The sequence below is a fragment of the Coenobita brevimanus genome, chromosome 2, assembly GCF_032717465.1.
Source record: "Coenobita brevimanus isolate Jiangsu-jjx chromosome 2, ASM3271746v2, whole genome shotgun sequence".
Lineage (NCBI taxonomy): Eukaryota > Metazoa > Arthropoda > Malacostraca > Decapoda > Coenobitidae > Coenobita > Coenobita brevimanus.
The window spans coordinates 25,564,349-25,578,904 of record NC_136955.1 but is presented as its reverse complement, the minus strand read 5'-3'; the positions used below and the strand labels follow the sequence as shown (position 1 = coordinate 25,578,904).

Sequence of the window (14,556 nt, the reverse complement as noted above, 5' to 3'; positions counted from 1 at the left end):
TTCCCTTGATTGGGTATAAAAGAAAGTGGTTGAGGAGGCGAAGGGGAAGACAGGAGGAAGCAGCTCCTGTGAGAAGAGTGGAGAAATTGCAAGATAGTGAGAAGAGGACAGAGTATAAGAGCATAGTGGAAGAAAGATTGGGAAGGTATGAGCTAGAGCAGATGGAAGGGGTGGAAGACGTATGTAAGATATTCACGGAAGAGATAAGCGCAGCGTGTGAGGCGGTTTGTGGAGTGAGGAGGAGATGCAAGGGTGTGCAAGGGACAGCATGGTGGAATGATGAGGTGAAACGAGCTGTGGAACAAAAGAAGAAGGCATATGGTGAATGGTTGGCGAGTAGAGGTAGGGGAGAAGATAAGAGAGAGAAGAGAGAGGTATATGTGAGCAGGAGAAGGGAGGTTAAGAGACTGGTGAAGGAGAGTAAGAAGAAAGTGGATGAAGAGTTTGGGAGGAATCTGAGTGTGAAATGGAGGGAGAGTAAGAAATTGTTTTGGAAGGAGGTAAAGAAAGTAAGGCAGTGTGAAAGGGGAAATAGTGTCATAAGACTTTGTATTTGCTTGTAGAGGCGTATATTTTAGACTTGTGGTCGAGCGGCTTTTATATCTTGTAGTAGTTTCCCCACCAGATGTCATGTAGTGACGGGAGAGGTAAAGAATAGTATGGGACTATTTTTATTTGTCTTGGAAATATTAAACAGGTATAATAGTATAAGTCCTGGGTAGCTACCTCCCTGTCTCGCTATCTCTCTCTCTCTCTCTGTTCTAAGGCTAATCTCCGTCTCGACCTCTCTCTAGGGTCGCTTGTCTCCTTCTGTCTAGCCTGTTCGGTGGCTAATCTCCGTCTGCGCTCTCTTTCCTAAATTCTGGTATAGCAGGGGTGGACTAGATCTTTGTTCACGAAAGGACTGCTGACAGCTAACTGCATCATCTCCTTACTGGCCGCTGTCGTCAGCTTTCCTCAGTGTAAGCATGTTTAGCATTGCTCGATTCTCGCAGACACAACACCTTCTCATCATTTGACTTCCTGCTTCTATCTGTCTCTCTATCTATCTATTTATCTATCTATCTATTATGATTTGCAATTATAATATGGAGACCTACCACATTGCTCAGCCGCGCAAAAATGGCGTACCATCGACATTTAATATATTGATAACATATTGATACATACTACATACACATTATAATGAACTTATAAGCTAATTAAGTGAAATACATAATACTGTAAAGTAACATAATTGTATGAATATTGTATACATATATTATTCATAGTAAATAGTGATTATTCAGTAATATTACATTTTAAATAAGTTGAATACATATTGGAATAAATGCAATGATTGTTGTATAACACTTTGTAAGACGTGCATGTACAACAGACGTACGCATATAATTGTGCAGTGGTAATACTGCTAGGTTATACATTACATATTTGAGTTATCACTTTAGTAATGTCTAATATTTCACCTAACTTGTATGATGATACTGGTAATATAGAATTGTGCTATAATTGTATGACTTATATTGTGTTAATGCATAATTGTGTTGGCCTTATAATTGTAGTTACATTTTGTTAATGCAACTATTACATAAATGTCTTGGCCTTATAATTGTAGTTAAAGTTACATAAACGTTACATCTTGTTAATGCAACTGTTTCATAATTGGCAAAGTGTAACATAATGCAATCGTTTGTTGGTACATAATTGTTACATATCGTTTGTAGGTACATAATTGTAGTTAGTGTAACATAATGCAATCGTTTGTCGTTACATAATTGTTACATATCGTTCGTAGGTACATAATTGTAGTTAGTGTAACATAATGCAATCGTTTGTCGTTACATAATTGTTACATATCGTTTGTAGTTACATAATTGTAGTTAAAGTTACATAAAAGTTACATCTTGTTAATGCAACTGTCACATAAATTGGTACATATTGTTTGTAGTTACATAATTATAATATGGAGTAACAAAATTGTAATAACTGCAGTCCTAACATATGCTGCGGTCGATGATAGTGATGATGTGTCGTGCCACTTGTATGTGGAGACAACAATTTGCTTTTTTGTTTGTAGTTTATGTGGTATTTTGACTTATGTAGTAACATTTACACTTATTTTCATTTGTTTGTTATGTGATCTTACTCTATTTCTCTTTTTTTCTTTCTTACTTTTCTTTCTTTCTTTTTTGTATGTATTGATTTTCTATAGTTTGTTTTTCTTTGCTTGTGTACACTTATTTCCATGTTGTTCATGGTTACCTAATTGCTGGCTAATTTCCTTGAGATACTTTTTTAAAGTTTAGTTTATATTGCACAGAGATTATAAAATGATATTATATAGTCCCATATTTTGTTATTTTATATAAAAAAATATATACATATATATATACACTATATACAGTATTAACTATACACACTGATTCGTTGTTCACCTGTACCTGTCGTGGGTAATATGTGTGTCAGCACTGTGTGGAAATCATTGTCTTCACGATTGTGTTGAAGATGTTCACTCTTGCTAACGGCATTTGTGTTGGCCATTTTTTTTTCTCTAGTTTACCGTGTAACTTAATTTGTCTGTTTCCACTAGGTAGCTTTAATTAATAAATGTTAAATACAGTTCTTTTAATTGCTCACTGAGTAACTGTGATGGTATATCTTCTTTATTACTTTGTAGATATAATATGTATAGTTGTATGTATGAAACACGTATTTTATGTAGGTATAAATGGTAACACTCGTTGGTAGTAAATAAATGTTATAATAAATGAATGAATATATACAGTGTAGAATATTTATTGTTGGTGCAAGTATTTAATGATTGAATTATGAAGATAATTGAAGTAAGTATGTTTATTTAAGTTGTAACTATACAGCACGTTTTATATGTTTGTGCAGAAGCTTATTGTCTATCACTGTGTATTGTATAAATGAAGTAACTATGTAACTCACTAATTTTTTACCGTGGTGAGAATGGTGTGAGTGGTGGTGCAGGTGGTGTGTTGACTGACGTGGCGTCTGTTCAGCAAGCACGCATGATGACCTCAACTTCCCACACTGGTAGCTGTGGTGAGTGAATGAGTAGCGATGAGTAACTTGAGTGAAGACGAGTGAGTAAGATGAGTTGTGAATATGGACTTGGTGTTTGCTTCGTCGTCCTGACCTCTTCACACCTGCGTAAGTGTTGGGGGTTGGGTGGATGTAGCAGAGAGAGGAGAGTGAGGTCTGGTGGTTATGAGTTGTGAGTCGTCTCTCACTCTTCGTTTGTTTGTTTGTTTGTTTGTATGTTTTCTTTCTTTCTTGATGTATTCTTGGTCCTTTTTTCTAGTGATTTACTCGTTGTAGGATGAAGACTGCCGCTTCTTGTAGGTGCGTGTAGAAGATTATACAGACGACGTAGAGTTGTTAATTGTAGTTGATTGTAGATGGTTGTAGTTGATTGTAGATGGCTGTAGACTTTGTAGAACTGAAGCTAATCTTGTAGTCTCGGTTGCTTTTGTAGAAATTTGCTTTTAATTCGGAGACGATGTTGGTTGTTTTCAATCTTGATATTTTGTAGTAATTTAATGTTGATTCGTAGACGAGGTTCGTATACGTTCGCTGCTACCAAATGTCATAAAGACTTTGTATTTGCTTGTAGAGGCGTATATTTTAGACTTGTGGTCGAGCGGCTTTTATATCTTGTAGTAGTTTCCCCACCAGATGTCATGTAGTGACGGGAGAGGTAAAGAATAGTATGGGACTATTTTTATTTGTCTTGGAAATATTAAACAGGTATAATAGTATAAGTCCTGGGTAGCTACCTCCCTGTCTCGCTATCTCTCTCTCTCTCTGTTCTAAGGCTAATCTCCGTCTCGACCTCTCTCTAGGGTCGCTTGTCTCCTTCTGTCTAGCCTGTTCGGTGGCTAATCTCCGTCTGCGCTCTCTTTCCTAAATTCTGGTATAGCAGGGGTGGACTAGATCTTTGTTCACGAAAGGACTGCTGACAGCTAACTGCATCATCTCCTTACTGGCCGCTGTCGTCAGCTTTCCTCAGTGTAAGCATGTTTAGCATTGCTCGATTCTCGCAGACACAACACCTTCTCATCATTTGACTTCCTGCTTCTATCTGTCTCTCTATCTATCTATTTATCTATCTATCTATTATGATTTGCAATTATAATATGGAGACCTACCACAATAGTAGGGGAGTGAAAGATAGGAATAATAGATTGTTGGTGGAGAAGAGAGAGAAATTGAGGAGATGGAAGGAGCACTTTGAGGATTTGTTGAATGTAGTGAGTGAGAGCAGTGTGAGTATAAGTGGTTGGGGAATGGCTGGGAGAAGAAGAGATGAGAGGAGGGACGAAGAGATCAGTAGGTCGGAAGTAGTGGAAGCGATGAAGAAGATTAAGCTGGGAAAGGCCCCAGGAATTGATGGAGTGTGTGGTGAAATGCTTAGGTATGGGGGTGAGATTGTTGTGGAGTGGATATGGAAGTTGTGTAGATTGGCTTGGGAAGAGGGAAGGGTTCCAGAGGACTGAAAATCAGGTATAATTGTTCCTCTGTACAAATGAAAAGGGGAGAGAGAAGTATGTGGTAACCATAGGGGTATTTGCCTTCTTAGTGTGACTGGTAAAATATATGGTAGAATACTCATTGATAGGGTTAGGCATATGACAGAGGAGCTAGTTGGAGAAGAACAAGGGGGATTTAAGAAGGGAAGAGGGTGTGTAGATCAGATATTTGTTTTAAGATGTTTAGTGGAGAAGTATCTAGAGAAGGGAAGGAAAGTGTACGCTGCCTTCATGGACTTGGAGAAAGCTTATGACAGAATAGATAGGAAAGGTATGTGGAAGGTATTAAGAATATATGGAGTGGAGGGGAAATTGTTGAGTGTTGTGAAGAGTATGTATGAGGGAGCTAGGGCTACGGTGCGAGTGGATGGTGAGCTGAGTGAGTTCTTTTATCTCAATGTGGGACTGAAACAGGGGTGTGTAATGTCTCCATGGCTGTTTAATATATATATATGGATGGGGTTGTAAAGGAGGTACAAGGTAGGGCAGTGGATGTGGGGGTGGCCCTAATGAATGAGGGTGAGATTTGGAAGCTTCCGATGTTGCTGTTTGCTGATGATACAGTATTGTTGAGTGAAGATGAATGGGAGTTGCAAGGCTTGGTGAATGAATCTGGGACAGTGTGTAGGAGGAGGAAGCTGAAAGTTAATGTAAACAAAAGTAAAGTTATGGTGTTTGAGAGGAATGAAGTCACAGAGTGTGCAGTGAGGTTGGAAGGTGAGGATATGGAGAATGTGAGTGCATTCAAGTACTTGGGTAGTGTGATGAGTAAGGATGGAACTTTGGGGGATGAAGTACGTGAAAGGGTACAGCAGGGAAGGAAGGTTGTTGGCACGCTGAGAGCAGTGATGAGAAATAGGGAGGTGAGTATGGAAGTTAAGATGTCACTGCATGATGGTATTGTGATCCCTACCCTGACGTATGGAAGCGAGGCGTGGACCTTGCAAGAGGGGAGCAAGTCAAGAGTGAGAGCAGTGGAAATGAGTTACTTGAGAGGAGCATGTGGAGTGACGTGGAGGGACAGGTTGACGAATGAAGAAGTGAAGGAACGTTGTGGGGTAGATGTGGATGTGGTTGAAAAGATTAGGAGAAATACACTGAGGTGGTTTGGACATGTGGAGAGGATGGAGAATGAAAGACTGACTAAGAGGGTGTATGTAGGTGAGGTGGAGGGAGGGAGAGGGAGGGGTAGACCGAGGATGAGGTGGAGGGATGGAGTTGAGAGGTATATGAGGGAGGGGGGGGGTGAGTTGGGGGGAGGGGAGTCAAATGGTGGGTGACAGAGTGACTTGGAGGCGTTTTGTCTGCGGCCACCCTTTGCGGGATTAGGGCGTCGGGCTATAGATAGATAGATAGATAGGGTATAAAAAAAATGACATATACTTTACTCTAATAATTCTATACCGGTTTTCAACAAACATTTTTAATAACATGACCTTTAGTCATATGAAAAAGGGTTGTACATTAAAACCATGGTTTGGGTGATCATTCCTACAACATTGTCTCCAGGCGAAACAATTTGGTACATACAAGCGATTTCTGAGGTCATCGTACCTTACGTTTTATTGTCAGTTATTCTTGGGCTCGACAATAGCCTCAAGACTGGAATATTTATGAACTCGGGTTATCTTTTCGGGCTGGCATAGCCTCGAACCAATAAAAATAATCACTCGTGCTCTATTTCGCCCGTATAGTATACTCTCATCATGCAATTCACTATAATTAACAAACACTATTAATTCATAATTATTAATAGTTCATAATCATCATTAATACATAATCACTAAAAAAAAACAATCACTCGGGCTTGTGTAGCCTCGAGGAACAACTCAAAATCGCATAATCACCAAGAATACATAATCACTCGGGCTTGTTTAGCCTCGAGGAACACTCAAAATCACATTATTGCTCACAACCACTAAGTTCCCTTCCACGCTCCTAATTTTCTAACATATTAATATAAGAGAAAGAAAACGGTTAATGAATTTGAATTTCGCCTTTCCGTTACATAATCACATCACTTTTCAAATTTCTATTCCTTATCTACAAAAAAAGAAGTTCACCTGATAGATCAATAATACCATTTCAACTACATTCGGTTTATAAAATAATTCATGGGTAGTGTAAGTGTGTATGTAAGAGTCTATGGGCAATACCACGAGATGGCCTCGTGCACACTCTGACGTCGCCGGTGTCTGGGGACTGAACCAAAGTCCATTACACACGATGTCTGAGCAGCGAATCTACGTTAAGCTTTTAACAATATTACTTCATTTGGTTCACGCCAAGTAAGGATTAAACAAGGAAAAGGGGGGGGAAAGGAGAAATGTGGACAGCTCACCTGAACCAACGTCCATTACACACGATGTCTGAGCAGCGAATGGGGCTCCCCGGGCACGCCAGAGACGCCACTGCTAGATCAAATGAGATTGTGTTTTTACAATATGGTGGGTTTTAATTCTCTTCACTATTTATTTAGTAGTGTACACATGACGTTAGGACTTTTGATTGAATTGGGGAAAATTTGGGATTCAATCCTTACTTAATTTAAATACTGAATTTACCACTATCTCGCCTTGAATTTGGGGCAGCTTATGCCATCTAGTGACGGCTAAGGCAAGCGGGGCTATTAAATCCCTCACAAATGACATTATTTAGGCCTTTTTGACTGTTAATCTTACATATTTTGGGTTCTAGCAGCTTCATTAGTAAGCATTTCACAACTAGGATTTGGAGAGAATTGTATACCCATCATTACTCTGTTTAAGGTTTAAACTTGGCGCCCAACAACGACGGACAAACAAGGAGAAAGACTGCTCGCATATGTTATTCATTACTCGACCAGACGGAGGAATTCCCATAGCTCAACACACAATTACATCATCCAATGCATAGATACAGAGATGTATACATATAAAAATAAAGTTAACCCTACATCAATCACTAACATATGAATTATTACTTAGGACAGGAATTTATAGACTAGTATTCAGATTACACCCTATCTAACTTAGAAATTACAGTACCTCTAAACACATACATGAATACTAAATTTGTGGCACTACACTTTGATTTCGCTGGTGTTGGTGGAGGTATACACGCTTTGAATTCTTTCTACTTGTCCATGTACAGTTTTGCCAGAGGAGTTATACCCATTCCATTCCTTGTTGGTTTCTTGTTTTATGTATATTTGCCTTAGTGATTCAAACTTCTTAGTATTTTTTCCTCGGATTAGTCATTGCAGTTGTATCTCTGCCTCTGGGAGTCTCTCTTTTTTTTTTTTTTTAATGTTTGTGAGACTAATTTATACTTGTTTCCTCCGTTGTCCTTGTCTTAAATTATATCAATAGGGTTATATGTATGCTTATGTGTATATCTGCCTGATTCTTCATGGGTTGCAGAGTTTGGAATTATGTACATTCAACTGGCATTGTGCTTGTTTTGTGCCGTTGTATTATCACAATATCCAATGTATTAACTAAAAGAAATAATCTCGTATTGTGCACTTTAAATTTTCTCACCTAGGGTTGTGATTGAAGGATTGACGAACAAACATATAACCAGCTTCCTTTCGTAGCTAAGAACTGTATTTGCAGGAACAATAAGGAAATGGTGCAATAGACTCCCTGAGTCTCATGTTTTCCATTCAGATTAAAGCGTAAGGAAGCTACAGGAGGGAGATGATGCTATGCCTGTTCATATACTCGTATCTCAGTCCTACTGTTCTCAAAGTCTGTTTCTGTATTTCAGCTTTTATGCTCGAAAACACTGATGGACTGAAGACTCAGGTTTATTTCTGTCCCTTCAGTCACTTGGCTAACAGCTATACCCTATTTCATTATAACCTGGCCTAAATTAGACATATCTCCATCTTGAATACAGTGCTGCAATGGTAACACAGTTATACAGATTTTTTTTTTTTTTCCATATGATTTCTTGATATTTTGGGGTGCTGAATTAAAAAATGATAACCATTATTCTCCATCACGTAACATTTCCTTTCCTCAAAACACTTTATTAGTTTCAAGTAATTCTTTAATCACTTGGCGCTTTGTAATTATTTACATATGGATTTCTTTATTACAATGATAAAATATTTGAATTTAGTATTTTCTATTAGTAACCCGTTGGCTACCGTGCTAGGGGGAAAAAAAAATGATACCCCTGTACGCCGGCCGATTTTGGATTTTTTTTTTTTTTTTTATGGCTGAATGGGCTTAATACATCAATATAAGATTCCTGTCACTAATAAAAGTAATCACTAAAGTCAGTTAGTTAAATCGAGTTAGGCTGATGCCACTCTCCTCTGAAATCTTCGAGGTTACTGAGAGAGCAAAGCCATTGTGAGCTTGTAACCCGGTTTTGGATTTTTTTTTCCAGCTAAATGGACTTAATACATCAATATAGGATCCTTGACACTAATAAAAGTAATCACCAAAGCCAGAAAGTTGGTTGAATAGAGTCAGATTGGTGTCACTCTACCTCTGAAATCTTAGAGGTTACTGAGAAAGCAGAGCGTCTGTGAGCCTGTGAACCGATTTTGGATTATTTTTGTGAGTAAACTGGGGCCATACCACGTTGAGTACACCGCTTCCCGTCCGATAAACGAAGTTAAGCAACGTTGGGTCTGGTTAGTACTTGGATGGGTAACCGCCTGGGAACACCAGATGCTGTAGGCATAACGTTCTCCCTACGTGTCAAGTGGGGTTGGTGGAGGATTAGTGCCCCTCCCTGTAAAACAATTACCTCTGAGCCCTTGGCTACCCCGTTTGGGATATGTGGCGTCTGGCAATGAATGAATGAAATGAATGAATGAAATGGGCTTAATACATTAGTATAAGATCCCTGGCACTAAAAAAAGTAATCACCAAAGACAGAAAGTAGATTGAAATCGAGTCACTTTGGTGCCACTAGACATTTAAAACCTGCAAGGTTACTTACAGAGCAGAGTGGCTGTGAGCCTGTGAAGACTCACTTGCCTCTCACGTTCCTATATCAGTGTTGGAAGCATAGTCGAGAAATGTCTGAAGTTAGCAAGATACATTATTACCTACCAATTTACTTCAGTTGCTTGAAATGACTTCTCAATGCTGCAGGACACATATCTATGTCACTGGCGTTTTTGAAGGGGACAATCTACGTCGCTAGCACGGTATGGGTTAAAACCTTTGTTTGAAACAACACATTTATCTTATTTGAAAATAAGCCAGAATATACCTGGAACACAACACAGTGATCAGGCATATCAGTACTGGAGTGTAGCAAACATATCTCACTGTGACTCAGTTGACTGGTGCGCTTGTAAATTTCTTTCAGTGGAGTGTTTCTTTTTTTAATTTTTCACAGTAATATTTATTGAAAATAGTGGTTTATTGCACTAATCCATGGGTTATTGCACTGATGTTAATGGCCTAGTGCAGAAACTTGGCAAAGATTAAGAATGATGAAGAATGGAGACTATTTTTAGATTCATCTAAAAGAGCCTGATAGGGATACTTCATAATGGTAATAAATTTGCATCAATACCTGTTGCTCATTCTGTGCAAAATTTCTCAAGAAATCAGCTACAATGAACACCATTGGTTCATATGTGAGGACCTGAAAGTTCAATGTAACTTACTGGGTCATCAGTCAGGATATACAAAATTCTCACGCATTCTCTGTGAGTGGGACAGCAGAGCCAAGGATTTACACTGTGTTCAGACGGAATGGTCAAACAGAAAAAATCTACAGCTTGGACCCAAAAACATCATCAGACCTAGCTTGGTGGATCCAGATAAAGTGCTGCTACCACCGCTTCATATTAAGCTTGGCTTAAAGAAGCAGTTTGTCAAAGCCCTATCAAAAGATGGAACCTGTTTTATGCACTTGTGCCAAAAGTTTCCTGCTTTGCCTGAAGCTAAATTGAAAGAGGGGGTATTTACTGGACCTGACATTAGAAAACTGGTTTCTAATGAAGAATTTGGTGGTGCAATGAACGACCTGGGACGAGAGGCTTGAGTATCATTGAAAGAAGTTGTTTCTAAGTTTGAAGGTAACAATAAGGATTCAAATTACGAAAAAATTGTGAGAAATTTGTTCATCAAAATTAAGTATATGGGTTGCAACATGATTCTCAAAGTTCACTCTTTGGATTTGCATTCGGAATTTTTCCCCGAAGATTTTTGAGCGGCTGGTGAAGAACAGGGTGAAAGATTGCAACAGGATATCAAGGACATGGAAAGCATGTACCAGGGATGCTGGGATGTCAGTAGAATGTAGGACTACTACTGAATGATTCCTAGAGGCACACCAGAAAAAGTGTACAAACGACTAGTCACCAAATGAAGCTTTGGAGCAAAAAGAACTGACAAATTACAAAGGCAAGAGAAGTTATATGTGAGTCATGGGATATATGGTGTTGTTTCCTTTATGTATGTTTAAAAAATTACATTGACAAATATTTTCATTTTCAATATATTAGAACAATATGGTACAGATATATTGAAATGTATACTTTGCTATATTTTAGTTCTTTTAAATTCTGTTTTAACATAAGATGTGATGGAAACATTATAAATGTATTTTTATTGTGTTCCTAAGCCCAAAAAAGAATATTCAGAAATAAAAAGAAATTAATTACTTAAATTCTGGACACCTTTATACCTGAACATTAGAATATGATTCTGGTCACGAGGAGGAGCTATGAAATGGCTCTACAGCTATAGTATTGTCACATTCTGCCACTGAGCTAAGAGAAATAGACTGGAAAAGGTCAAAATTGTAGGCCAAGTTAAGGTAAAATTATTATAGCGCTTTCACATACATTACTTCCACCATCGCCTGAATATCAGTAATCATTAACCCCTTGAATGTTTCCATTTGACCCTGTTTGCCCTAATGTGTAATTGGGGACTTCAATGTAAAATGCTAATAGTGGGCCATATTCTAGCGGAAGATTGAAACTTGCAGTTTATTGTGTAACTTAATAATTCTTGATTAATACATAGGCATTAATCTAAGTCTTCTTCTTCATCTTTTTTTTTACTCTTCCTCTTCTACATCTTCTTCCTCCTCCTTCTCTTCCTCCTCCTCCTCCTCCTCCTTTGCCCCTTCCTCCTCCTCCTCCTCCTTCTTTCTCTTTGTCTTCTTCTTCTCCTCCTCCTCTTCCCTCCTCTAAACCAAAGGTGCACTAAACTAATATTCCTGCTACACATACAGGTCGATGATTTTTCAGGGCATGAGAAACATGCCAAAAGAAAAGGAATTAATGGGATCTGTCTCTAATAACTTTGCTATCACGCCTCTCTAATACGAGAAAAATTATATCAATCTATCTATAGCCCGACGCCCTAATCGGGCAAAGGTTGGCCGCAGACAAAGCGCCTCCAAGTCGATCTGTAACCCACCATTTGACTACCCTCCCCCCAACTCAATCCACCCTCCCTCATATACCTCTCAACTCCATCCCTCCACCTCATTCTCGGTATTCCCCTCCCTCTCCCTCCCTCCACCTCACCTACATACACCCTCTTAGTCAGTCTTTCATACTCCATTCTCTCCACATGTCCAAACCACTTCAGTGTATTTCTCCTAATTTTCTCAGCCACATCCACATCCACCCCCCAACGTTCCTTCACTTCTTCATTCGTCAACCTGTCCCTCCATGGCACTCCACATGCTGCTCTCAAATAACTCATTTCCACTGCTCTCACTCTTGACTTGTTCCCCTCTACCAAGCTCCATGCCTCACTTCCATACGTCAGGGTAGGGATCACAATACTATCATGCATTGACTTCTTAGCTTCCATACTCATCTCCCTATTTCTCATCACTCTTTTCAGTGAACCAACAACCTTCCTTCCCTGCTGTACTCTTTCACGCACTTCATCCCCCAAAGTTCCATCCTTACTTATCACACTACCCAAGTACTTAAATGGACTCACATTCTCCATATCCTCACCATCCAACCTCACTGTGCATTCCGTGACATCATCCACTGCCGTACCTTGCACCTCCTTTACAACCCCATCCATGAATATATTAAACAGCCATGGAGACATCGCACATTCCTGTTTCAGTCCCGCATTTAGATCTAAGAACTCACTCAGCTCACCATACACTCGCGCCGTAGCCCTAGCTCCTTCGCGCATACTCTTCACAGCACTTCGTAATTTTCCCTCTACTCCATATAGTCTTAATACCTTCCACATACCTTGCCTATCTTTTTTATCATAAGCTTTCTCCAAGTCCATGAAGGCAGCATACACTTTCTTTCCCTTCCTAGATACTTCTCCACTAAACATCTTAGAACAAATAGCTGATCTACACACCCTTTTCCCTTCCTAAATCCCCCTTGTGAAAAATTACCTGACGATAATAAGAAGATAGGTAACGCGTGGAATGTTGGGTGAGAGAAACTAGTTTTAGCTTAAATTCTTTATTTTCACTAATGTTTCAGGCTTCACAAAACCTATCTTCAGAGACTTAGAGAATATAAAGAATTCAGGCTCCAATCTGTGTCTCTCTCCCACCCATCATTCTCACTTGTCACAGTGATTCATCTAAAGACAGGTAACACAAATAATGCTTTCTGATTGAACTAATTAACCCCTTCATTACAATAACATGCTTTTATTTTCAGTTCTCTTTATCTTTTTATCTCTTGTTCTGGCACACTACTCAGTTCATTCACTTTAAGGCCGGTAGTCTAGCCAGTAACTTGAAGAAGCTCTCTAACACCTTTTCCTAAGAGATTTATATTGTTTATTACATGTTACTGTAGTCTTCTGTGATACATAAATCCTTCCAATATCGCTATACTCCGCATGAATGACGTATAAAACTACATTAACCAGCCATAACCCAAAATAAATCGCTAAGGAAGAGGCGTTAGGGAGCTTCCTTAACTAACGAGAATACTGGCCTAAGGGAGTGCTCATGTACCAAAGTGAAGTGAGAAAAATCTCCCTATGGTTGAACTAAATCGCCTGACCGCAAGAATAAAGGGAAAAAAATTACGTAGCCTGCTCTGGTTGACGGGGGCAACATTCCACCAACAAAACCGATGCATGGAAATATGTGCTTTTGTGGCATGGCATCTCCTTTTATGTATCAGGTATTGTTATTTTTTCTTTCCTGTTTTATTTACGCTTTATGTCTTATTCCTCTCTCTCTCTCTCTCTCTCTCTCTCTCTCTCTCTCTCTCTCTCTCTCTCAGTTTGTGTGTGTGTGTGTGTGTGTGTGTGTGTGTGTGTGTGTGTGTGTGTGTGGTTTCCCAACTGGTATACCGGGCATCTGTTGTTTTTTCTTTACGGTTGATGTTTTCTGTGTGCCGTGGTTTCTTTCCTGTATATCTGAAGCTATATGCGTGTTGTCTGCGTTCTTCCATGTTTTTCTCTTCGTAACACTGGTATGGCCACGATACCCAGCGAGATTACAAATTTAATAACTCGTGATGATTCGGGGGGGAGGGACCAAGAGCTGGGCCTGGAGGTTGATGGACACGAGTAATGTTTGATGTTAATACGATAATAGTACGATATTACTACGAGTATGTGCGTTATTTGTAAGAGTTTAAGTCGAGTCCATTCTATAGCAGTACGAGTTGGTACGATAATTCTACGATATCGTTACGAGATCTGTACGATAATACACAAGTAGATACGAGAAATCAAGAGTGAAGTCAAGGCCCTCTCCCACTTCGGCGAAAGTGTGGAAGATAAAGTCACGATGTGTCAAAAATCCCTAATCGTGGGTATTCGTGATCAAAATCTTGTCCCTTCGTGGCATGGCGCCGATACGTCGCACGAGGTGGAAATTTGTCGTGGGGGCCACAACGTTTTCATGCTGCATGAAAACGTCGTGGCCATCCACGATTTTGTAAAATTTCGCAGATTAGTCGTTGACAACAAGGCGACGCCTCGGCGACGTCAGCGATTACCCGGCGTATAAACCGCGTATGATCGCCGACATCGGCGAGGCGTCGGCGGTGAAAAAAACCGTTGAGATGTCATACGGT

At 39.4% G+C, this 14,556-nt stretch overlaps 1 pseudogene; it reads left to right on the top strand.

Moving 5' to 3' along the window:
* The first annotated feature begins 9,116 nt into the window (after positions 1-9,116).
* Positions 9,117-9,235, top strand: LOC145392757 (5S ribosomal RNA; annotated as a pseudogene).
* The last annotated feature ends 5,321 nt before the right edge of the window (positions 9,236-14,556 follow it).